Source organism: Capra hircus, chromosome 11, assembly GCF_001704415.2.
Source record: "Capra hircus breed San Clemente chromosome 11, ASM170441v1, whole genome shotgun sequence".
Lineage (NCBI taxonomy): Eukaryota > Metazoa > Chordata > Mammalia > Artiodactyla > Bovidae > Capra > Capra hircus.
The window spans coordinates 15,246,533-15,273,323 of record NC_030818.1 but is presented as its reverse complement, the minus strand read 5'-3'; positions in this window follow the sequence as shown (position 1 = coordinate 15,273,323).

The window sequence follows — 26,791 nt, the reverse complement described above, 5'->3', positions numbered from 1 at the left end:
ATATCCCTACTTGACTCATGAAATAAGTTAAACCAAGAGTCTCATTTCCATTTTTCTCCTTAAGGGACATCTTACAATGAAACCTTTCAATTCTGAGCCTTTTGCAACCATGATTTCAAAACAGAAGAGACATGGGTTCAGGAACAGACCATAAATATTCTAAACGGGACTTCAACAGGGCTTCACTACTACCTAGAGATGGGCTATGGGCAGTGAGGGAGTCTGCAGGGGACATTAAATAGGGCATTTAGGAGAGACAAATGTTCCATAAACACCTAAGTGGTGAGATCTGATGAGCTGGCGCTTTGGGGGAACAAGGTCTAAAGTTACTCAGGTCAATGCTTTGTTGATTTCCTTTAATGCATATATACTTCGAGGTTTCATTTTACAAGCATCTTCATTTGACATAACATCCATACACAATTTGAACTGCAGAAGTTTAGAAACTAAACTCCTGGGCTTCTCTGGTGGCTCAGTGGTAAAGAATCTGCCTGCCAACACAGGAGACTCGAGTTTGATCCCCGTTTTAGGAAGATCCCACATGCCTCGGAGCAACTAAGCCTGCACACCAAAACTATTGAGCCTGTGGTCTACAGCCCGGGAGACACAACTTCTGAAGCCTGTGAGCCCTAGAGCCCATGCTTGGCAACAAGAGAAGCTGCCACAATGAGAAGCTCGTGAACTGCAGGTCGAGAGGAGCCCCCTGCTCACTGCAGCTACAGAAAAGCCTGCGTGCAGCCATGAAGACCCAGCCCAACGAAAAATAAATAGACAGAAATGAAAGTCCTATCTATCCCCCTATTTAGTTAACACACAGTCACATCTAACCATGTGGGTCTTGAACAACTTTCCTTTCTTCCATATATGACCATAATAAACCCCTCAGCTCCTACACCAGCCAGTTAGTTCTGTTGAAATTTCTTTTCAGAGCATATATAGGTTTTTGTAGCTTTTCCCTGGTTTACAACCATCCCAGATTAAATGCTGAGTTCAAAAAAGGGTTAAGCACAGCGCATTGACAATTACAGACATACCTACTAAGAGCTGTCTCGGTGAACCCACATCCCCAGGCAGGAAGAAAGCAACAGCTGCTTACTGATCCCACTTTAAAGCAAAATCATGTAGTTCCTCCTCTATACCAAACTGTCATACCTTGAAGAAGTTTAAAAACTTAGAAATCAAGTTCTGGAAATAGATAGTGGTGGGACTTCCCTGGTGGTCGAGTGATTAGGAATCTGCCTTGCAATGCAGGTGTATGGGTTCAATCCCTGGTCGGGGAACCAAAATTCCAAGATTGGGGCAACTAAGCCCAAGAGCCACAACCAGAGAGAAGCCCACACACCACAACAAAGATCCTGTGGCCACAACTAAGACCTGATGCAGCCAAAATAAATTTAAAAAATGATAGTAGTGATGGTTTGTGATGTACTTAATGCCACTGAATCACACACTTAAAAATTATTAAAATAGTAAATATTATGTTTTACTACAACAAATGTTTAAATTAGAAATTATAAAATACATAAATAATAGATCAATTTGAAAATAGATCAAATGAAATTGTGAAAAAAAAAAATAAATAACCTCTTGGGCAAACAGAAAGACTTTTAGAGTTGGTAATAGTGGAGGTGATGGAATTCCAGTTGAGCTTTTTCAAATCCTGAAAGATGATGCTGTGAAAGTCCTGCACTCAATATGCCAGCAAGTTTGGAAAACTCAGCAGTGGCCACAGGACTGGAAAAGGTCAGTTTTCATTCCAATCCCAAAGAAAGGCAATGGCAAAGAATGCTCAAACTACCACACAATTGCACTCATCTCACATGCTAGTAAAGTAATGCTCAAAATTCTCCAAGCCAGGCTTCAGCAATACATGAACTGTGAACTCCCTGATGTTCAAGCTGGTTTTTGTAAAGGCAGAGGAACCAGACATCAAATTGCCAACATCTGCTGGATCATGGAAAAAGCAAGAGAGTTCCAGAAAAACATCTATTTCTGTTTTATTGACTATGCCAAAGCCTTTGACTGTGTAGATCACAATAAACTGTGGAAAACTCTGAAAAAGATGGAAATACCAGACCACCTGACCTGCCTCTTGAGAAACCTATATGCAGGTCAGGAAGCAACAGTTAGAAGTGGACATGGAACAACAGACTGGTTCCAAATAGGAAAAGGAGTATGTCAAGGCTGTATACTGTCACCCTGCTTATTTAACTTCTATGCAGAGTACATCATGAGAAATGCTGGACTGGAAGAAACACAAGCTGGAATCAAGATTGCCGGGAGAAATATCAATAACCTTAGATATGCAGATAACAGCACCCTTATGGCAGAAAGTGAAGAGGAAGTGAAAAGCCTCTTGATGAAAGTGAAAGAGGAGAGTGCAAAAGCTGGCTTAAAGCTCAACATTCAGAAAACGAAGATCATGGCATCTGGTCCCATCACTTCATGGCAAATAGATGTGGAAACAGTGTCAGACTTTATTTTGGGGGTCTCCAAAATCACTGCAGATGGTGACTGCAACCATTAAATTAAAAGATGCTTACTCCTTGGAAGAAAAGTTAGGACCAACCTAGACAGCATATTCAAAAGCAGAGACATTACTTTGCCAACAAAGGTCCATCTAGTCAAGGCTATGGTTTCTCCAGTGGTCATGTATGGATGTGAGAGTTGGACTATGAAGAAAGCTGAGCGCTGAAGAATTGATGCTTTTGAACTGTGAAGTTGGAGAAGACTCTTGAGAGTCCCTTGGACTGCAAGGAGATCCAACCAGTCCATTCTGAAGGAGATCAGCCCTGGGATTTCTTTGGAGGGAATGATGCTGAAGCTGAAACTCCAGTACTTTGGCCCCCTCATGCGAAGAGTTGACTCATTGAAAAAGACTCTGATGCTGGGAGGGATTGGGGGCAGGAGGAGAAGGGGACGACAGAGGATGAGATGGCTGGATGGCATCACTGACTCAATGGACGTGAGTCTGAATGAACTCTGGGAGTTGGTGATGGACAGGGAGGCCGGGCAGGCTGCAGTTCATGGGGTCGCAAAGAGTCAGACATGACTGAGCGACTGAACTGAACTGAATTGAAGATATAAAGCTATTGACAAAAACCACAGAATAGGATTTGAGTAATTCTATTTCTCAAACACTCAGTGTATTGAGGTCCACTCATGCTTTTTGCTTCCTAAACCAGAAAAAGAACAGGATATCTGATGGTTAAAACTAGAAGAGAGTCCAAACTTGAAATATGGCTTTACTCTGCTTCTGGACAGGACCCTCTCTTCTGTTTTTTTCCTATCTGTACTCTCCAGTTACAGGAATCTGGTCACCCATGATGTATGTATGATATTAACAAAAATGCAATTTTAATCTGTGTTAGGTCACACTTGTTTACTTTGATACACTCTGTCTAAACTGTGTAGATCAGGTTGCTGTAAAAAAAAAAAAGCCCTAAGAAAGTTTTTAGGGCTTTTTAAAGTTTAACAAATTTTAACAAATTGTTAGTTCAACAAATTTTGTTAAACATTCAGCATCTGTTTCCCAAAATCCATGAATAAAGGACTCCAAAAAGGTAAGAAAGCAATCTGGTTCATTATTACAATGTCCTATCACCTGGAAAATGTGTGCTTTATACCAAATATCTGACTACAACCAAATAGAAAAACAAGTCATTAGAACTTCTCCCTGACCGGCCTTCGTTTATAACCAGCCAATATATGATGAAAGTTTATGCTCCTTTTCCACATAAGTCATTTTTCCAATTGAAAATTGTTCCCAGCTGTTCTGACCCAGATGTGTTGGCAGCCCCATGCTGTGAAGACCATTTTACAGGTGATGAAGCCCTCAGACAATGAAGTTTATACAACTTTTATACAGCTGGTCTCGAAGACAACTTTGGACTTCTAACGCCACCTCCTCAAAAAAAGAATAGGATAAAAGCAGTGACTTCTTGACACTCCACTTGGGGCCCAGTTAAAAGGGGATTTCAGTGCTGTAGGCCTACATTTATGCAGACCCTAGGCTTACAAAGCAAGAGTAAGATAACTGACCCAGTCTACCCCTTCCCCTCGAGAACCCGGCCTGCTTTAACTGGAAATCACTCCAGAGCAGTAAGAAAATGATCAGAAATTGTCCCTGGGGCTGAGCTTCCAGGAGACGGAAGTCACGATGTCAGAACGAGCCCGAGGTGCCTTTCATCTTTTAGGTGTACATGATCCCATTCTAGACTGCACCAACCTCACTCTCCTTCCCATTTAAGCAAAAGGCCATTTTTATCACAAACAAGTTGTGTGTAAAGTTAGTGCAAGGTTCCCTTTCACTGGCAAGTCACAGGAAAACCAGAACAATGGTTGACAACCTGGGTGACTATACGGGCCAGTTTTCCTAGGTCAGTCCCAGGCAATTTAACAGATGCTTCATTTTTTGAACAAAACTTATATATAATAGTGGAATTAAATTATTTGGGACAGGTTTAGTAGACCTCCAAAAACCTTCTCTCTTTTTCTCTTTTCCCTGATGAGGTGCGCCTGACACCCTCTTGGACCGAAAACATGACAAAACACTGGAGCCGCCAGTTCCTAGGAGCTCACGGTGGAGACAGAACCTGTTGCCTGCCACCTCCCCCTTGTCCCTGCTGTAGCTGGGGAAGTCCATGAAACTGCTTGGCCACACCCCAGCAGAGTCAGGGGAAAGGGGAGAACGGGTAGGCTTTGTGCAAGTGAAATGACCCTGAGGAAGGGGAGGCTGAGGACTTCCATCAGAGTGTAGGAACTATAGTTTGAATATTCTTTTTTACAGTGGTTTCGTCCTTTACCACAAATTGCTATCTGCAATGAGCATTTTTTGCATTGCTGGGTAACATTTTTTCTTTTACAATAATCTCTTTGGGGAGCAGTCAGCTTCAAAGGATCAAAGTATATTTTTACGGAAAATGAAAAGTATTAAAATTGTAGATTAATGTATAACTTGTATAAAATATTTGGTGGTACCTTGCTCTTACTTTGGGGATATCATAATGCCATTGTTGGCCACAGGAAAGCCAGAGAACACAAATTTGCTGAAGAAACACCAGCATTTGCTTCAAAAGTTTATTATTTTAAGTAGCTCATGCTCAGAGATGATCATTTAACACTAGAAGCTGCACAAGTTGTGTTTTCATCACTCTGCGAAGCTTAATTTTTCATTTAGATGCAATGACTGTTCTTCTAAACTCTTTTCACTTCTTGTGCATGCATGAAAAATGAAGTATTAGCTGCTAATGGCTCCCTTTCAGCAGAAGTAGAACCATGTAAACATTGAAATGATAGAAGGTTTATATCAAGGTCATCAGATGCTTCAAATGAGAAATCTGTTACTTCTAATGAGGGTTCACTTTTTTCAAAACCCAATTCATGAAATATAGCTAAACCTTTGGAAAATTCATTCCATCAAAGGTGAAAAGTCTAACATTATTCTGGTTGATGTTATAAATCCAGTTTAATAGTTCATCATTGAAGAGAAACTGTGTTTTGTGGGTGATAGATCTTGATTCCTGGAGTCCTGGTAGAAACAATATTCTTACTAAATGAAAAACCTGTGGAACAGAAACTTATTTGGATGAGGTAGTGAAATATATGTATATAATTAGTACTTTTGTCCAAACAAGCTGTGGTGGTCTCCCAATGGAAACAGAAGCCAAGATGTCAAATTTTACACACACAGTAACTGTATCACAAAATTCTCCTTTATGCCTATCAATTGATTTAGAATATCTGAGTCTTCATGATAAACTACCTTGTTAAAATCAACCTAAGTGTCATACAATGCTCTGAATTTTGGTTTCATTTGGTTCAAAATCATTTGTAAGTCTTCACAGTATAGAGTGAATGGAGGCTTTTTTTTTTTTCAATGCAGCTTTTGAACTTGAATATTTTAAAAAGATACAATGACTGAAAACCAAGCTGACAAACAGGCAGGACCAATTACAGGGGTTTTGGGGCCCGGTACAAAATGAAAATGCAGAATCCTTTGTCAAAAAATTAAAAATTTCAAGATGGCAACAGCAGGGCCATAAACCTGCTGTTTATGGAACACTTCTCAGCACTGGCTTCTGTGCAGCTGCACAAATCACAAAGCCAGCTCTGCAAACAGGAAGAAAGTGAAACGCATCCTTCAGAGTAAGGGGGGTGGTGGATACCATGGGTCCTCTGATAAAGTACAAGATTTAATTTTGAAATTCTATAATTGTGCCCTGGTTGATCTCCACCTATGAGAAGATTTTGATGGAGCCCCTATTTTTATTTGGATAAATTTAGATTCTATCCCAGAATAGGCTGTAACTGAGAACTACCATCTTGAATCCTCTAAATTTGGGGAACCATTCAAAAGAATCATAAATAGAAACAACGTACTCAGCAAGCTGTATTATAAAAATAGTTGTCACAGAAGGTACTCTGAAAAGAGGACAAAATTACCTGAGGAAATATTTGGACTGAATTATTTATACGTTTCAATATTTTTAAGTTAGAATTGAGAATAGCCTTCATTTAGCAGAATTTCTCTTGGCTTATCAGGTACTTCATTACCAGTAGAGAGCATTTTCTTTATTGAATATATCATGGTCTGTAGAGAAGTCGACCAAACAGTATGGGGGTTTCAAATTTATTAAAATCTCAATGCAGACAACTTTATGAAAAAAGTTAAAAATAATAAAACTATTGGGCTTTCCTGGTGGCTCAGTGGAAAAAAACCTGCCTGCCAGTGCAGAAGACAGGGGTTTGATCCCTGGCCCAGGAAGGTCCAACATGCTGTGGAGCGGCTAAGCCTGTCCACCTCAGCTATGGAGCCTGCGCGCTAGAGCCCGGGAGCGGCAACTGCTGAGCCCACATACACAGCTCCTGAAGCCCGAACACCCTGGAGCGCGTGCGCTGCAGCAAGGAGGAGTTCTCGCTCAGTTCAGCTCGGGAAAAGCCCTGGCAGCACGGAAGACCCAGCACAGCCACAAACAAATAAACAAAAATTATAAAATAAAAGTACTGAACACTGTATTCTGCAGAAGAATGAGATGACAGGTAGGCTAAGAAACTGATTAAACCATGTAAGTCCCTATCAAGAAGAATTATTCTGCTTAAATGTTTTGTAAGGTTCACATTGTTAACATAAACATTTTCAAATTTGCTTTAAGGTACAGACCTGGGTTCGATCCCTGGGTTGGGAAGATCCCCTGGAGGAGGGCACGGCTACCTATCCCAGTATTTTGGCATGGAGTCGCAAAGAGTCAGACACGACTGAGCGACTTTCACTTCACTTCACAGAGATAGATGTTCTTTATTTCTTCTAAGGAATTTTACATTTGAAAAATTATTCCTGAATAGAAGCATTTTAACAGGTCTACCAAAATAAGATATCAATTTGTTGGTCAGGAAGCAAACCTTTTAGAAAAAAATATCATCCTAATTGCTTTTATGCCCCCTTTGGTGGTCAAGCTGGAATCAAGATTGCTGGGAGAAGTATCAATAACCTCAGATATGCAGATGACACCACCCTTATGGCAGAAAGTGAAGAGGAGCTAAAAAGCCTCTTGATGAAAGTGAAAGAAGAGAGCGAAAAAGTTGGCTTAAAGCTCAACATTCAGAAAACGAAGATCATGGCATCTGGTCCCATCACTTCATGGCAAATAGATGGGGAAACAGTGGAAACAGTGGCTGACTTTATTTTTGGGGTCTCCAAAATCACTGCAGATGGTGATTGCAGCCGTGAAATTAAAAGACGCTTACTCCTTAGAAGAAAAGTTATGACCAACCTAGATAGTATATTCAAAAGCAGAGACATTACTTTGCCGACTAAGGTCCGTCTAGTCAAGGCTATGGTTTTTCCAGTGGTCATGTATGGATGTGAGAGTTGGACTGTGAAGAAGGCTGAGTGCCAAAGAATTGATGCTTTTGAACTGTGGTGTTGGAGAAGACTCTTGAGAGTCCCTTGGACTGCAAGGAGATCCAACCAGTCCATTCTGAGGGAGATCAACCCTGGGATTTCTTTGAAGGGAATGATGCTGAAGCTGAAACTCCAGTACTTTGGCCACCTCATGTGAAGAGTTGACTCATTGGAAAAGACTCTGATGCTGGGAGGGATTGAGGGCAGGAGGAGAAAGGGATGACAGAGGATGAGATGGCTGGATGGCATCACTGACTCGATGGACGTGAGTCTGAGTGAACTCTGGGAGTTGGTGATGGACAGGGAGGCCGGGTGTGCTGCAGTTCATGAGGCTGCAAAGAGTTGGACACGGCTGAGCAACTGAACTGGACTGAACTTGGCGGTCAAAGTATCCTGATTTGGATGATGTATTATATGGCTATCCTAGTAATGACAACACTGGCCCCCATTTATTAAGCACTTGGGGTGAGCCTGATGCTTTGCAGACGTGAGCTCATCAGACTCGTAAAACAGGTCTGTGAGAGGCAGCATTGGATCCACCAATTAAACCACTGAGGAAACTGTGCCTTAAGGTGGTTTGGCCACTTCTCGAAGGTCACATAGCTGGGGAAGGACCTGAGGCCAGGCCTCCTCTGACTCACAGACAAGTGAGCATCATCCACTAGATGAGTTCACCATAGATTCTGATTTGCAAAGGACACTTGCCCGGGGAAGTTTCCAGGAACAAACCCAAGATCTCCGATAGAACAGTCAAAATCCTGCTGCCTCTAAGGATGACTAATTTGTGGCGCTGATCAGTGCTGCTTAACTCATATTGTCACTTTCTGGCAGTTAAAAAGGGTAACAGGAAAGTCCATTCAGTCCCCAACTCTATCTGTGCAAGGCCCTGTGGAGACACAAAGGGAATTCGATCTGGCTCCTGCCCCGACACCCTTCCCTAGAGTGAGAAGGCAAGGGTGACCTGTGCTGTTTAAGACTCCTGGGGTGATGGGCCTTCACCTCCCTTCATTCTTTCTGCAAGGGCTCTTTCCCTGGCAGAGCTTCATCCTAGGGCCTTTCAGGGCCCTGAGCTGGCTTCTTCCCTGTTTCCCCCTCCCATGCTGAGAAAGCCACGGCTGTCTGTATGTCTGGAGAGAAAGAGACAGACAAACATAGAGAGTGCTGGAGGACAGTGGCCAGCAGGGTTGAGCTGAACCCTTCCCAGTTCTGAAGAGGATGAGGGGCTTGTACCCTTGTTACGGATGTAGAAGTTTCCAGGTCAGTCTCTCTCTGTGTTAGTGTAAACACACAGCCTCCCCCAAAAAACATCCAGCATGGCAAAAAGTGTGTATCAAGCTTTCTGGCAGGAAAAATCTCCTTAATTTATGAAATTTTCTCAAGTTATCATTTCATTGTCACTGTGTACAATGGAGCTGTATCTTTATTTACAAACAAATTAAAGCAAATAGTTGCTTGGATAACTGGCCAAAGAACTTTACTCCAGAGAATTCACACACCAAGGAAATTTATTTCAATTGACTCTGAAACTCATGATGTTTCAGAAAACAGATATGCTTTACTTTAAATATATATGATCTTTGCCTTATAAAAGGGGACACGGTCTCATAACGTTTACAGACCAAACGAACTAGCTTTACCATATGAACCATCAGGATCTTAACCCACATCCACTGAGTAATCAGAATAAGACTGTACTTCAAAATCCCAGTATCTGTTCTATCTCCGAGCAGCTGTGCATGGGGGAAAAGGCACGAAATGGGATCTTTCCAGTTAGAGATCCGGTATCTCTTCATTGGTGTCTCCAAGGGCCTTAGCTCAGTGTCAAGACTTCCAATAGGTTTCCAGCTATTACTGCTGCTGCTGCTGCTGCTAAGTCACTTCAGTCGTGTCCGACTCTGTGCGACCCCATAGACGGCAGCCCACCAGGCTCCCCTGTCCCTGGGATTCTCCAGGCAAGAACACTGGAGTGGGTTGCCACTTTCACTTTCCAGCTAACTAAACACACACGTTACTGGTAACACCACTGATACCAACTTGTTCTCGGCAAGCTGAGAAGGGATTTCTCGAAAAGTCATTAAAAGTCTGCCTCCAAATCCCACTTCAAGGCAATCCTTACATGGGGCAGGATAGTACAAGATGGGTTTCTTTCATGCGGCTGGCAAAGAGAGTTTTAGGAAATTCCCTTTAGCAGCTAGAAGGAAGAGTAGGATCTGCTGCTTTTTTTCCCCTCTTTCTCCCAAAATAGCAATTCCTGAAGATGTAAACAGACTCCCTTCAATGGTCTAACAGAAAAGGAAACAGCTTTTTCTAGGGTTATCAAGCCATTCACATATGCCTGTGTTTGATGTGGTTGACGCATGGGGAGGATGAGGGACATATGACAGTTTCCCCTTTTGATGCCCCCCCTTCCTCAGAGCCGTAATAATAACAGTGAGCATAGAAGATGCAGTGAGACCCTGTCCAGATCCTCGGGCAGTGCAGAGGCTCCCTGGGTCTGTCCTTAGGCCTCGCCCGCGGCTGAAGGGCGCCACCCTGCCCAGAGTTACCCTCTTCCCTCAGAGCAGCCCCCACCCAGTGGCTAGTTGATGCAGGGGCCTGAAGGCCTGTCATCGTGCACGCTCAGTCGTGTCTGACTCTTTGCAACCTCATGGACTGTGGCCCACAAAGCTCCTCTGTCCATGCAATTTTCCCAGCAAGAATACCGATGGGTTGCCATTTCCTCCTCCAGGCAATCTTCCCGACCCAGGGATCAAACTTGCGTCTCTTGCATCTCCACACTGTCAGGCCGATTCTTTACCACTGAGCCACCAGGGAAACACAAAGGCCTAGACATCTTTAAAGGCCTCCTTGCAGGGTCATCCAATAATTCTTGTTGCAACGGCGTCATAGTTCCACCTTCTCCCTTCCCGTCCTGTGTCCCAACTAGTTCATAAGTGTGGGTTCCTCGAGCACGCCCCATAAACAGCCTGTAGGCGGATCTCTATCTCAGACTCTGTTTTCTGGATAATGTGACCTAAGACACTGACTGTGGGGAGAGGACCCGTGATGTGTCAGGCACGTCATGCGCTTCATCTTGCCTGTGTAGCGTCTCTGTACCCAAGTGGGTAGAGATTATAGTTTCATTCTGTAGCTAATAAAAGCCAAGGCTTGGGACTTCTTCCCTGGCAGTCCAGGGGTTAAGAATCTGCCTTCCAATGCAAGGGACGAGGGTTTGATTCCTGGTTGGGGGAACTAAGTTCCTACGTCCTGTGGGGCAACTAAGCCCAAGTGACACAACTACAAAGCCTACACACCACAACTAGAGAAAAGTCCACATACCACAACGAAGATCCCACATGCCACAACTGAGACCCAACACAGCCAAAAATAAAAGTAAAAAAATAAGTAATTAAAAAAGAAACAAACCCAAGGCTCAGAGAGGTTGCATTCTGTCCCTAAAATCACACAGCAAGTGAGCCCCAAGTCAATGTTTATAGTGAGTCTTTCAAGCTTAAATCCCATTCACTGCCCTATGCTCAGCACTAGTGTTTCCAATCATGGATATTTTTATGAGGTGTAATTTTCATTGAATTAAAACCTATTTTATTCTTAAAAGATGAATGGAGTACAACTATAAAGGGGTAGCACAAAGGAGCTTCTTTATGTGTCAATACATTAAGTGCACTGTGTAGTGCTAATAACACTGCACTAATGTCAGTTTCCCAGTCTTCTTAATGGGCTACGTTAGGTAAGGGGCTTCCCTGATAGCTCAGACAGTAAAGAATCTGCCTGCAATGCAGGAGACCTGGATTCGATCCCTGGGTCAGGAAGATCACTGGAGAGGGGAATGGCTACCCACTCTAATATTCTTGCCAGGAGAATCCCATAGACAGAGGAGCCTGGAGGTCTACAGTCTGTGGGGTCGCAGAGTCAGATGCTACTGAGCGACTAACACTACTACTTTGTTAGGTAAAGGGGCTTCTCAGGTGGTGCTAGTGGTAAAGATCCCGCCTGCCAATGCAGGAGACATAAGAGATGCTGATTTGATCCTTGGATTGGGAAGAACCCTGGAGAAGGAAATGGCACCCCACTCCAGTATTCTTGCCTGGAGAATCCCATGGACAGGGGGCCTGGTGAGCTACAGTCCATAGGGACACAAAGAGTTAGACACGACTGAAGCAACTTAGCACATACACAGACATGTTAGGGAAAACATTATTATTGAGGGAAGCTGTTTGATGGGTATTGAGGAACCGACTCACTGTCTTATTTTTGCACCTTCTTTTTAGTATAGCATTATTTCCAAATAATGTTAAAAAGTTTCTAAAGCAAAAAAGAAAGAAAGAAAGAAATGAGACATAAGAGATTCTGATGTCCTAGAACATTCCTCAAAAGGAACTTGAAAAGGTATTTCACAATAATTGCTAAGGAGTGATATTACTCAATTATCAATAAGAATGTAATATACATTTTCTGCGATTCACTGGGGCTTCCCAAGTGGCCCAGTGATAAAGAATCTGCCTGCCAATGCAGGAGATGCAAGAGACAGGGGTTCAATCCCTGGGTCAGGAAGATCCCATGGAGAAGGAAATGGCAACCCACTCCAGTATTCTTGCCTGGAATCCCATGGACAGAGGAGCCTGGTGAGTTATAGTCCACGGTCACAAAGGGTTGGACACAACTTAGTGACTAAACAACAATTCATTGAGTGTTGAGTCAGCCCACTAGGGAGCCAGCCTACTGCACTCAACTGGCTTTAGCCTCCCACCATGAGAATCCAAATTCCTTCTGGGTCCCTGAACAAAGGGCTCACCCAAACAGCAGTGCTATCTCCCCCAAGGGTATGTTTCACAGGCAGCTGTCCTGGGGTCACCCCAGCCCCTCCGTGGGTGGACAGTTCTGTGAAATCTGTGGTGGCACTCAGATGTGTAGGGCACGACAGTAGCTGGAGGAAGATGATAAATGGGATGGAATCAGTATGGAGAGGAGGACTCCCATAGCCAGAGCGGGGAGACACTGGTGCAAAGACAGACATGAGATTCTGGCCCAGCCCCGTTTGTTAATCTCCCCCCATCTCACTAGAAAAGTCTCTTAGTAGTGGGAAGCTGTTATGCTCATGGTGGCATTTACATGTTCTCAAAAATTTCAATTTTCACTTGAAGTTCGGATTTTATCTTTGGCAACACAAACTGACTGATACTCTCCTTGACATGCCATGATCTCTTCATTCAGGTTCAAGAAGATGCCTGCCAGACACATAATTCTGAAGAACCACCATCTGCCTGTCATTTGTTCCTTCAAGTAAAAATGAAATTCCATGGAAAAAACAGCCAATTCTGCTCACAACTCATTCATTCAAGTGCTTGCCTGGAGACAGACATCCTACTTCCATGTACTTAAGAAAGGGTTTATGCATACTTCCGATTTGGTCTCTCAGAAATTTAAAAGAACAGGCATTTAAGGGTCAAAATGAACAATTTTTCCTGCCTCATCAAACTAAGTGAAACTGTTTTCTTTTTATTAGTACATGGTGAGGAGGGACCCAGTGTCCAGTAGTACGATTTGGTATCACTGCCTTGATTCATGTTAAGCAGCTAGCTTTACTCACTGCTGCTTTTGTATTATCAGTGCAAATGTCCCCAAAGTGGGAAAGGAAACAGTGTCTTAGGAGGACGCCCCAGGGGTTTGCTGACCATGCTTTGGGAGCTATTGAGGTATGATGATGGGGTCAGAGATGGGGATGATGTTTTATTAGAAACAAAGTAGGTACTCTGGTCCTTTGGGGTTGAGACATGTAAGAAGGATGGAAGTTTTATCAAAGGAGGATGACAAGGTAAGCAGAGGGAACCGCATGTACAGGGGCTCAGAGGCATGGGCATGAGGCAAGAACTCAGTGTTCACACTGCAGACAACTCAGTGGCTACTGCAGCCCTTGCACCTTTAGAGTTCACAGCCCAAGAACAAACACCCACCTATTAGCATTTAACATACGCCTGGTGTGGTTCTAGGCATTCACTTAATCTTTGAAATGACTCTATGGTATTGACGCTATTATTATTATATCCTCTGCAGAAGAGGAAACTAAGATGGGAAATGAAGATGTTAAATACCTCAGAGCAGATTCCAGAGCTAGTAAGTGACACAGCCAGAGTCAGGCTCAGATGACCTGACCCCAGAGTCGGCTAGGACATGCTGCTTCTCACAAGGAACAGAGATATGACCGGTTTCTGGTCTGGGAAATCCCAGTTGGCTGACACAGGCCACATGTCCATCCCTGAGACCAATACTGTCAGGGACACATGCCCACCTCTTCCGGGGATGTCTCCAATCGTGCGGGACAACACAGTGGATACTAGACAGAGCTGAGGAGGAATGATCTATCTACATCACACCTTCTTAACAAAACACTGGACAAAGGCAGACCCCAAGAGCATGTCCTGTGTGATTCCATTTAACTAAAGTCCAGAAACAAGCCAAATAATTTTGTCCTATTGAAGCCAGGATTGGGGTCACCTTTCTGGGGGTGATTACTGACTAGATTGAGTTCAGGTGGGGCATGGCATGTGGAGAGAGGATGGTAACACTTGGGGCGTCCTCCTAAGACAGTCTCCTTTCCCACTTTGGGGACATTTGCACGGATTGGTTCCATCCATGTCATAATGATTTGTTAAGCCACACACTTGTGCACATTTCAGCAAGTATATTTGTCACTATTATGAACTGTTAAGTTTTTAAGTCTTAAATGTAAAGAAAATTAGAACTTGGGTGGGTGGGGGGGATCCATGAAGAAGTTTTATTTAGCCAGGGTGGTAAATGGACCTCTCAGGATGAATAAAGGATTGATGCCCCACATCCTACAGGATCGCTGGAATAACAGTGAAAACCCAAGGATGAAGGGGTATCATGTTTCAAATGGTTGTAAGGAATGTTTGTTCAAGTTTCACTCATTAGCATTACAAAGCCAAAGGAAGGGTCCAGAACACAGAAGTACCCTGGGCAGCTGCCAGCTTTTTCCCAATAGTCTGACTGCAAGGGCTCCTGGGCTCCACCCGCCCACTGCCAGCCTGGGGATGGGTGGGCCTCTGCAGTGAGCTGGGCAGAGGCGCACAGTGCCACACCTCCCGGTACCTGCCTGCTTCCTCTGCAGTTGGCTGGGTTTTCCAGGTTGTAGACGAGCTTTCAACCTTTTAAATCCATGCTCCCTTCTTGAATAGATGTAAGTATCTCACACTTTCCTTTATGTTATTTGAATTTCAAAATTAACAAGTATTATGACAGGAAACAAAGTCATAGGGCAAAGCGCTGCTTTGTTTCTGAGCTGCCTGTGCAGCCCCCGCGAAGCCCGAGTGTGTGCTCCCCTCTCCCCCTACCCCTGGGAGAAGCCTTGCTTTATAAATTACAAGCCTTTTCATTTCCTTCAAGGTTTTTGACGAGAGGTTTGGGGATGTAGCCACCAGGTGGACGCTGTGCATTTACGAGCTCGTGGCTTGCCAGAGGGATGAGGGACGAGGCAGCAGACGTATCTACTTTGTTTCTAATAAAACCACAACTCCTTACTTGTTGAATAAGCAGCATTTCACAGTAATAGCTAATATTTATTGGGTGCTTCTCATGGACCACACACAGTGTGAAAGATCCCCCTGTGCGTCCCCATTCTTTCCGCAACCCCAGGAGGCAGGGGAGCATCATCATCTCTGTTTTATGGCCGGGAAAACCCAGGCTCACGACGATTACATGAATACCAAGGTCTAACAGCAAGGAAGACAAGGATCTGGAATGTAGGTCCCAGTCAGGCTGGCTCCAGAGCTCGTGCCCTAATGAGCAGGCCATGCCACTACACGGTAAACCAGGACTTGAACCCCCTGTTCAGTTCCGGAAGTTCCATATGCGTACCTCTAATTATCAGAGTCGTTGATGGTTACTGGGCCCAAGTGCTGATCAGTGGGTGAAAATGACATGTGGGGACCCCTTTGAGAGAAGGAGAGACCAGCCAGGTGACCCCTGACCTCAGCCCCATCCCAGGACCTTGACCGTCTGGGGTGAACTGTGACGAGGACCCTTATGGTGCGGCCTCTGGGCAGTACCGATGTGAGTGGAAACCCACAAGGCTGCAGCGGCATTGGGCCCAGGCTTGGAGGTGGAACCATCTACTGCCCCCACCACCCCAAGAAGCTGCTCTCACTCAGCAAAGCTCACAGGCACACTATGCACAGTCACAGGCTTTTGCAAAAATCCCGAGTGATGGCAAGGCTGACTCACCAGCTCCCAGCCTCCTGGACGATGCTGTGGCTGGTCAGCACTGGGCCTGGGCTGTGCACAGGGCCCACAAGCCCCACAGTCCAGAGCAGCACCCAGCCTCCTGGATCCAGGTGGAGCTCTGGCGTCAGAGTTGAGACTAGAAGGCTATCTCAGGAGAGGAAAGGAGGATGTATTTACACAGCCCAAGTTAGTGGATGGTGGTTCTGAATACTACTGATCGTTAAGAGAAATATGGCCTTCTTTATGGTCTAAGATAAGGAAGGGGGATAAACAGTTACCCCATATTTATAAGTGGATCACTCAAAATGTGGACATATACACACCCTTGTCCGGCTCCAGGAGAAGAAGCTTGAAGCCTGTTCTTCTGATTTACACAGAGGCCAGGGGTCTCTGCCGCTGGTGGGCTGGCATGAAGCTGCAGCCAGTCTCCCCCAAAATGAAGAGCCTCATACAGTAACAGGGACTGAGGGGGCAGCATCTTCAGAGCTGTGGGAAGCAGCTCCACAGACAGAAGGCAGTCAGCCTGAGTACCCACTGCAAACACGGCCGTGGCTGCTCTCCTCTGAGGACTGACCCCCCACGAGACCTCCAGGCCAACCCCAGCCCCTCCCAGGCTGCAACCTGATGTCACAACACTGAGGCACCGTGCATTCGAGGATCTCCCACTTCTGAACACTTCTCTCACTTCCTTCTAGGCCATCAGATCTCAAACACAGAAGAGAATCTTCTGGAGCAAAGGAGGGATCCACTCCCTGAACCCAAGGCAGCCGTGTGCTTTATCTCAAAGGGTTGCTCACAACCAAGTGGAGTCTCCTTTTAGACCTCGGCACCCACAACACCTGTTCACACACTCTCTCTGGAAAGAGGGCCGGTTTGCACGGGTCAAGCTAGAACCAAAAAAACAGTTTACCCATATGTCAGCTTCTTGCCACATTGAGAATGAGATTTAAAGAAATGACCACACTAAGAAAGAACTGAGTCACTTTTCTCAGATTTTCAGCTGTTATAAATCATTGCCTAAAACCAGCAACTGTGTCTTTTTGGCTCCTTGCTATTCAGAGTGGTCCCTGGACCAACAGCATGGGCCTCAACACAGGTAACCTGTTAGAAATGCAAGGTCTCAGGCCTCACACAGACCTGCCCGTTCAGAACCCGCATTTTTACAAGATCCCCACATGGTGTGTTTACACAGGAAATTTTGAGAAGTGCTGCTGTAACTCACCCAGAGGTCTTTTCTCCTGATCAGAGTGTTTTGCCAGACTGAGGCCAGATACACTGTCAGATGTTAGGATGAACCCCACCACCACCATGTGTCCACAGATTTCCACAGACAGCCCTCTGCCTCCAGCTTGTGGGGAGGACCATCTCCTGAGCACTACGGAAGGTGCTGCCCACCTGCCAAGTTTCCTGTGTTTCTTTGTCCCCTCTCTACCTCCCCAGCCCACCCCCATCCTACTCATGATGCCATATCAGCCTTCAGATCAGTGACAACCTCTGCGCCACCTTAACAATCAGCTTCACTCCACCCGCAATGCATACGAAATGATGTCCAGTCTCCCTGACCTGAGATCTCCGGGTGGATTTATCTTGCCCTCTCCATCTCACTGTACACCCCTCCCATGCGCTGAACTCCTCTACCCTTCCTTGCAGACTCCTGCTCACACACTTTGCCTGCCTTCAACCCCCTACGCCACACTGCTGCTAACTCAAAGCCTTGGTGTCCTTCACACCAGCTGAAACACTTCCTCCGGTTGGCCTTTCTAGGCAAGCATAATCTTCTCTGGGCAGCCCAGTCAGTTCCTTCTCACACCTATCCCTCTCCACCTTCTATTACAGTTGCTGACATACACGCCTCCCATCCTCGGCTACGTGTGAACGGTTTAAAGCAAGATCTTGCCTTATTCATCTCTGCTTCTAACAAAGACATTAATACAGCTGAGGTGTTCAGACAGTCAAACTTCGAACATGGAACACATAATTTGACACCTTTTTGTCTTCCTAATCTGTATGTTTATAAGAACCTGGTGGCTCAGATGGTAAAGAATCTACGTGCCATGCAGATCTGGGCTATGACCCTCTGGTGAAGGGAATGGCTACCCACTCCAGTATTCTTGCTTGGAGAATGAATGCGATGGACCGAGGAGCCTGGCAGGCTACAGTTCACGGGGTTGCAAAGAGTTGAACATGACTGAGCAATTAACACCTTCCCTTTCATATATTACACCATATTTAAGATATAGTTAAAAAATTGCTTTTATGGAAAGTATCAAAATTTCTTTACATGAGGCTATCTTGGAAAACTAGACTGTCTGATCCCAGATGAGACATTCAGTAAATAACTATTTACTCCACATGACATCACGGTGAAGTAACGAGGCTCTTCTCCATGTGGCTGCTAGAATCTCCTCGTCACCGTGTGGTCACACACATTCCCATTGGACCTCAGAAGTGAATGTGCTGACTGCAGGCTCCTGACCCCAGACTAATTAAAGAGCGGCCAACATCTAAGCGTTTCTCATGATATATTCTGCATAGAAGTTAAATAATCAGGGTGACAATATACAGCCTTGACGTACTCCTTTTTCTATTTGGAACCAGTCTGTTGTTCCATGTCCAGTTCTAACTGTTGCTTCCTGACCTGCATACAGATTTCTCAAGAGGCAGGTCAGGTGGTCTGGTATTCCCATCTCTTGAAGAATGAATGAAGCACAATCTGGAATCAAGATTGCCAGGAGAAATATCAATAACCTCAGATATGCAGATGACACCACCCTGATGGCAGAAAGTGGAGAAGAACTAAAGAGCTTCTTGATGAAAGTGAAACAGGAGAATGAAAAAGTTGGCTTAAAGCTCAACATTCAGAAAACGAATATCGTGGCATCTGGTCCCATCACTTCATGGGAAATAGATGGGGAAACAGTGGAAACAGTGACAGACTGGGGGGCTCCAAAATCACTGAGGATGGTGATTGTAGCCATGAAATTAAAAGATGCTTGCTCCTTGGAAGGAAAGTTATGACCAACCTAGATAGCATATTAAAAAGCAGAGACATTACTTCGTGAACAAAGGTCCGTCTAGTCAAGGCTATGGTTTTTCCAATGGTCATGTATGGATATGAGAGTTGGACTATCAAGAAAGCTGAGTGCTGAAGAATTGATGCTTTTGAACTGTGGTGTTGGAGAAGACTCTTGAGAGTCCCTTGGACTGCAAGGAGATCCAACCAGTCCATTCTAAAGGAGATCAGCCCTGGGTGTTCATTGGAGGGCCTGATGTTGAAGCTGAAACTCCAGTACTTTGGCCACCTGATGCAAAGAGCTGACTCATGTGAAAAGACCCTGATGCTGGGAAAGATTGAGGGCAGGAGGAGAAGGGGACAACAGAGGATGAGATGGCTGGATGGCATCACCGACACAATGGACATGGGTCTGGGTGGACTCTGGGAGTTGGTGGTGGACAGGGAGGCCTGGCGTGCTGCGGTTCATGGGGTCGCAAAGAGTAGGACACGACTGAGTGACTGAACTGCACTGGAACATCTAAGCTGCCACTGAAAACTAAGGCAAGTTACAAGCAGTGAAGTGTGTTCTTAAGGACGAAGGAGGAACACCTCCCAGGTTCAGCTGCCAGGGAAGTGGGGATGGAGAAGATGCCGAGAACACAGCCTCGGAGTTCTCTCATTCTGGTGACACTTGCTTTTGCAACTTTAATAACATTATAGCCCTGGTGGTCCAGTGGCTAAGACTGCGCTTCCAATGAAGGGGCCCTGGTTTTCTCCCTGGTCAGTGAACCCGCAGGCTGCAACTAAGACACGGCACAGACAAATAAACAATATTTTAAAAATCTTTTTGAAAATCTTTTAATAATTAATATTTTACCATGACCCTGTAGAAGAAAGTTTGGTTTTAGAGTTCCATGGCACAGAATCAACTATATAAGGGGGAAAGAAGCATCTAGATTTGCCCAAAGCAGAAACAGCTGGGGTTCAGGTCTCTTCCTCAGAACTGGGCTGAGGTTGGTTCCTGACCTGGAGAAATGGCTGAGATGGATCGCTGTTCCTGTATTGTAAAGGTTTCAGAGCAGAGGGCTGCCTGATCGGCTTGAACCCTCCTGTGGAAAACTTAGAAAGCCACAATCAGTCCACAAGAGTGGGCAGACAATATCAGATTTTCAAATTAATTGAAGTCTTATTAAAATAATGAAGTGGAAAGTATTGACTCTTTTTTTTTTAAAGGCAATTCTTAAGATGCTAACTTCTCTTTTTAAACAAAGTTATAAAGCTTTAACCTTATCTGAGCAGCAGATCTCCTGGGAAGAGCCAATAAACAAAACGCCTTCAATATTCTATCATTGGAAATTCAGCTAGAAAAACAAAACCCAGCAGCTTTAGTGTTTGGTCACTGAACAGACTCTGATTTTGATTACAAACACCAGAGTTTTGAGATGCCAAATGTATTTGGAGCTGGGGCTGAGTGTCTTTGCAGAGCTTGCTTTAAGAAGCATGGAAGAGTGAACTCTGTGCATACCCTACCTGTAACCAGCTACCAGCAGATGGAAGTTCTGCTTAATTAGCCAGGAATTGTTTCCATTAAAACCTTAATGGCATTCAAATCAGCTAAATTAACAGCTAGAGAAACAACCACAACTAAACTACATTCCACTGTTTCCAATTAAGTTGGAAGCCTTGGGTGCGGTAACCACCAACATTACAAATGAGGAGTCTTTGCCAAAAATGAACTCCTTCGGTTTTTCTTAGACCATCAACAGCCTGGGCTAATAGAATTAGCTCACTGAATGTGTGCAGAAAAGCAGAGTTAAGCAAGCCACTTAAAAGCATTCATTTATTCATGGAAGCACTTCACGCCAAAGGCTGTGCTAGGTATAGGTAGGACTTGAAATGTGAGGCTCAGATGGAAGACCACCACATGAGAGGAAAGCAACATCTCTTGTTTACAATCTCCATTCCCAACACACTTAAAGAATCACTGGTCTTTTGAAATCAAAGAGAAAAACTCTCAGACTGGCCAGTCACATTGAACCCTCAGGCTCCTCTGCCATTGCTGGTAGGGTTACTGAGGTCAAAATAACTATGATGTCAATATTTATACAGCAATTTTCAAAGATTCATATATCCTCCAATCTCTAAGAGAAGCATGACCTCCAGAGAAGAGTGTAGAATCTCTGCAGTAAGTATAACTTGGACATCCATTAGGAGGCTGTCAGCAGATTCTACTATAGACCTAATTTGTGATTTTAGGGGCTCTAGGAAGTCTCTGATGCTCCCAAACCTATTCCCTTCCTGCTGGTATGCATCAAAAATTGTGCTATTGTAGACTCATGGCTTTGCACTAAGATTCCAATTTAAGATCCCCTGGAGGAGAGACCCTTGGCCATTTATTATCTGCGAAGGACCTAAGCAAGCCTGGTAATGTGGAGACTTAAACGGTGAGTGAGGTAAGTTTTGGGCTCTGATCCTGCCACCCAGCCTGTTTACCCACCCTTCAGTAAAGTTCCTTTCCTCCCACTTTGAGTCCCAAGGCTTTGAAATACGTCTTTTTGTCAAATTATTAAAGATCACCTAACGCAAGTCTCTGATTAGTACTAAGGTGTAAATGACTGATATAAATTGAGTGTGACTTCTTTAAGGGACTATTGCATTTAGTGAGATTCAAAGCCTGCACATGGAAATGCTTCAGCTAAAGGACCTGCCAGAAGAGTCATTATGCCCAAGTCGCGAAATCTCCCAAGGACCACCAGGGAGTCGATATCCGATGCAAAAGCAAGAAACTTTATTACCAAGCTCGAGCTGGGGCTCCCACCATTACCAACGCAGCGGCTATAGGGAGGAGCCCTGGGTTTTGGATTACATTGCTTATATAGGGAGTGTACATGGAAAAAAAGGATTTCTAGGTAGGGGGACGTCTGATTGGTCAGTTTCTTTCAAAGGGTTGTATGTTGGTTCTTGATTGGTCCCTATTGTCTAGATAGACCACAAGTTCCTGAGCGTTAAGTCAGGAGATTTTGGTCTGGGGTCTGATTGCCTCGTGGGTGGTGGGGTGAGGTCAGGGGATTTCCAAAGGCTCTTTTCCTGGAACCTTACAAAGTGGAGTTTTTTCTTTTAACAAAATGGAGTAGCCTAGGTTCTTCACAGTCAGCTACATGCCAAAAACTCTCTGCTCTTATGATCTACAGGGCTTCCCTGGTAGCTCACACAGTAAAGAATCTGCCTGCAATGCAGCAGGAGTCCTGGGTTCGATTCCTGGGTAGGGAAGATCCCTTGGAGAAGGGAATGGCAACCCACTCCAGTATTGCCTAGAAAATTCCATGAACAGAGGAGCCTGGTGGGCTATAGCTCATGGGGTCGCAAAGAGTTGGGCACAAATGAGTGACTAACACGTTCACTCATGGTCTACATGCAGATTTTGTAAAAGGTGGATTTTAGTAGCTATGTTGTGTTTTCCTTTTCATTCATCTCAAAGTATTCTCTCATTTCTCATGTGATTGCTTTTTGACCCACTGGTTATTTAGGAGTGTGTTGTTTTAATTTCCATACCTTTGTGAATTTCCCAAATTCCTTTCTGTTATGGACTTCTAGATCCACTCCATTGTTGTTGTATGATTTCAGTCCTTTTGAACTCATTGTTTTATGGTTTAGCATGTGCTCTATTCAATCTAATAAGTTTATAGTATAGTTCAAATTTTCTTTAACCACACTGGGCTTCTATTTGTTCTGGCCCATGGTTTGATTTAGTCAATAGAAGCTGTGATGGTTAGGTTTATAAAACAACTGGACTAGGCCACCGAGTGCCCAGATACTTGGTCAAACATTATTCTGGGTGTGTCTTTGAGGGTGTTTTTGAATGAGATTAATATTTGAATTGATAGATAAAGTAAATTTCCTCCCAGATGAGCCTCATACACTCAGCAGAAGACCTGAATGGAACAAAACGGCTGAAGAAAAAGAAGGAATTCCTTCTGCCTGACTGTTGGAGCTGCAGCATTGGTCTTTTTCTGTCTTTGGACTCAAATAGAAATATTGGCTCTTTCCAGGTCTCAATCCTGCCAACTTTTGGACTGGAACATACATGACTAGCTCCTTCTGGTTCTCAGACTAGAACTATTAATATATCATCAGCTCTCCTGGGTTGCCAGCTTGTTGATTACAGATCTTGGAACTTCTCAGGTCCATAATCACATAACCCAATACGTTTCTTTAAATATATATACACCATGTTTCTCTGGAGAACCTTGACTAACACGGAAATAACTTTTTCAACCAAATATTAAGATGGCCTGGAAGTTTTCCCTCTTGCACTTTTAGGAGTCCTGAGATCCCATATAAGAAATCTGGCAGACTTCCCTATGGTACAGTGGTTGAGAATCCTCCTGCCAATGCAGGGGTCGTAAGTTAGACAGCTAGTCTGGGAAGACGCCACATGCCTTTGGGTAACTAAGCCCGTGCACCACAACTACTGGTGTCCATGTGCCCAGAACCCATGCTCTGCAAAAAGAGAAGCTACTGCAATAAGAAGCCTGTGCCCTGCAACTCGAGTAGGGAAACAACAAAGAGTGGTGGCAACAAAGACCCACCGTGCCCAAAAGTGACAATAAATGGACTTACCTCTGAAAAAGAAATCTGGCTAACTTGCTGGAGAGAACAGAAGGGAAGAAGAGGCCCTGACACTAAGTAGAGGATGAGAGAGGCCCAGATAGGATGGTGTGCCCATTGAGCCTCTGGATGACTGGCCATAGGTAACATCTAATGTTGTGAGACATTCCAAGTGAAACTAGCAGAAACTGCCAAGTCCAGCCAACACAGGGAATCATGAGAGAGAATGAACAATGGACAACCAAAACACCCACCACAAACGACCATTACAGTTGTTATTACAGTCACCTTTACCAAGCTTTTCGCTGTTTACTGCTTATATCTAAGACTTTCCATTTAGAATAATTTTCCTTTCCTGTTGGCAGCAAATTACTCTTCTTGTTTGCTAAAAATGTCTTTGTTTAACCAACAGTCTTAAAGGATATTTTCACTGGGTACAGAATTCTAGGATGGCAGTTGCTTCTTTCAATACATTATAGATATCATTTTACTGTTTCCTCTTCCATTGTGTCCACTGAAGTCAAATGTCACTCATTAATAAGTAACTTGTCTTTTTTCTCTAGCTTTTTTTAAGACTTCCCATTTATTTTTTAATTTTCTTTAGTTGATGTGTTTGATATGAACTGATTGTTACTGTATTCTCTTGCTTCTTTGTGTACTCATTACTTATATTATTATTAATATTTATCTGTTCCTCTTATTTTGGATTTATTTGGCTTTTTGAATCTCCTTTCTTTTTAGAACTTTCTTCTGTTAAACCTTCTCACTTTTCCCTGTATAGTAATGCAAACAGTGTGGTATTGGCACAGAAATAAATAGACCAGTGGAACATAATAGAAAGCCAGAAATAAACTTGCAGTTATATGAACAGGTGAAATGTAACTGAAGTGACAGAGTTGGACAGTGGGGAAAGGATGAACTTTCCAATAAATGGTTCCAGGGAAAGTGCATATCCATATAGAAAAAGAAATGAATTTGGAGTTTCATGTCACACACAATTCCAGATAGTCCCAAGGAAACTTTTCAAAGATAATAAAGGAGAATATCTTCTCATTGTGTTAAAGTAGGAAGCATAAGATTTGTTTCATTTGAGGTGATGCTAATTTTTTTCACTTGGATGTACCTGGTGTCATGCAGGTCATTTCATTTTAAAGGTATCAATTTTTAAAAAGATTTTTAAAGCTATTGCTAAACTATGGTGTGTCTTGTGTATAAGTTTTTCAAAAATGTGAATCAAGAGGACATTTGTCATTTTCCTGCCCAGCACCTATTCTCCTTCACCTGGTAACAGATGTCTGAATGGTTTTGGAGAACCTCCTACCTCAGACAGTATATTTTGGTGGCACTAACTCTACCTTCACTTCCAGGGTGGACAAGCTGGACATCATTTCAATCTGGTCCTCATTCATAAATTTAGCAGTGGGAATGTGGTCCATGTCAACTTAGCTGTGTATTTTTTTTAATTTTAACAAACTCTTATGTAGTGTTTATAATATGTTTAGCACTTTTCTAAACACGGTACAAATATTAACCCATTTTGCATGTGTAATCCCATGGAAAAGGACAGGCCATTGTCAATCACTGTGCAGAAAAAAGATCTATGGCACAAAGGGATGAGTAATTCAGCCTTGGTCATACAGCTGGTAAGGGACAGAGCTGGGATGTGAGCCTGGATGCTCTGGGGGGAGAGTCCATGTACTTAACCACTATACAACACAGCTGTTTTATTTGAGCATCTAGAAAGGAGCTGTTCTTTCTTCTACTGGACATGAGCTGCAGGGCTGAAATCTTGGTGTAGACACTGCAGGTAATGGCCGCCATCTTACCACCAGGTGGCTAAAGACTCTGAGAATGGGGTCAACACAGAGAGAGGAGGAGGGGAGAGAGGAGGTCCTGGTGAACACACCAAGTTCCTGGTTCCAATGTGCTTAAATGTCTACCTCCGGACTTCCATTTCACGAACTCTCCCATCAACAATGTGATCACACAGATATACTTTTCCTCTCCTTAAACAATCTTAGTGGGCTTTCTATAGCTTGCAACCAACACCTTTCTCCAAATGGTATCAGTAAAGGACTTGAGTTATTTTGACATTATTCTGATTGTATAAACTGTATTCTATCTAACTCTGGCACTGAACCACAGTGCTTAGTTACTCAGTTATGTTTAACTCTTTGCAACCCCATAGGCTGTAGCCCACCAGGCTCCTCTATCCACAGGGATTCTCCAGGCAAGAATACTAGAGTGGGCTGATATGGATCTTTCTAACCCAGGGATCAAACTCAGATCTCCCACATTGCAAGCAGATTCTTTACTGTCTGAGCCACTAGTGATGCCCAAGAATACTGGAGTGGGTAGCCTATCCCTTCTCCAGAGGATCTCCCCAACCCAGGAATCAAAGCGGGGTCTCCTGCAATGCAGGCAGATTCTTTACCAGCTGAGCTACACCTGCTCTAGACACACATTGGCTTTAACTCCAGTGGAAAATGTCATGCAAGGTAAATATCTGTCTTAGATGTTGAGATGTACATTTGCGTGTAGGAAATAATTGGGGAGTACTCTCTGAAGTAACGGTAGTTAGGGAGTGAGGAAACAGGAGAAGCCAGAAGGAGAGGCTGAACGCTGAAGCAGTCACAAAAAGGGCCACAGCAGATCCCGTGGGAATTACAGAGCTGGGATACATTAAGAACTGCCTTTGACTGAGGCAAGAGCACTGGGCCTCTAGAGAGATGTAACTTCGGTCCCTTAGGCATGGCAACATCCAGGAAGAAGGGACTCAGCAATGAGGGATCAGCCCCCAATACTCCCAGCAGCTGGGGAAGGAGCTTTAGCCGGAAAGGGTGCTCTGGATGCTGGGCTACCTTCTCCATTACAGCTCTGATTCGGTCAGTCCTTAGTCACTATTGTCCTTACGTTACAACCTGGAGTCAAGTCCTAGTCTTTGCGGCTCTAATGCCAGGTCATCTCCACTGCACATCCCTGTTACACCAGGCTGGAGTTCCATTCTGGGATCATTAAGATCCTGCTGCCACATCCAGTTTCGGGGG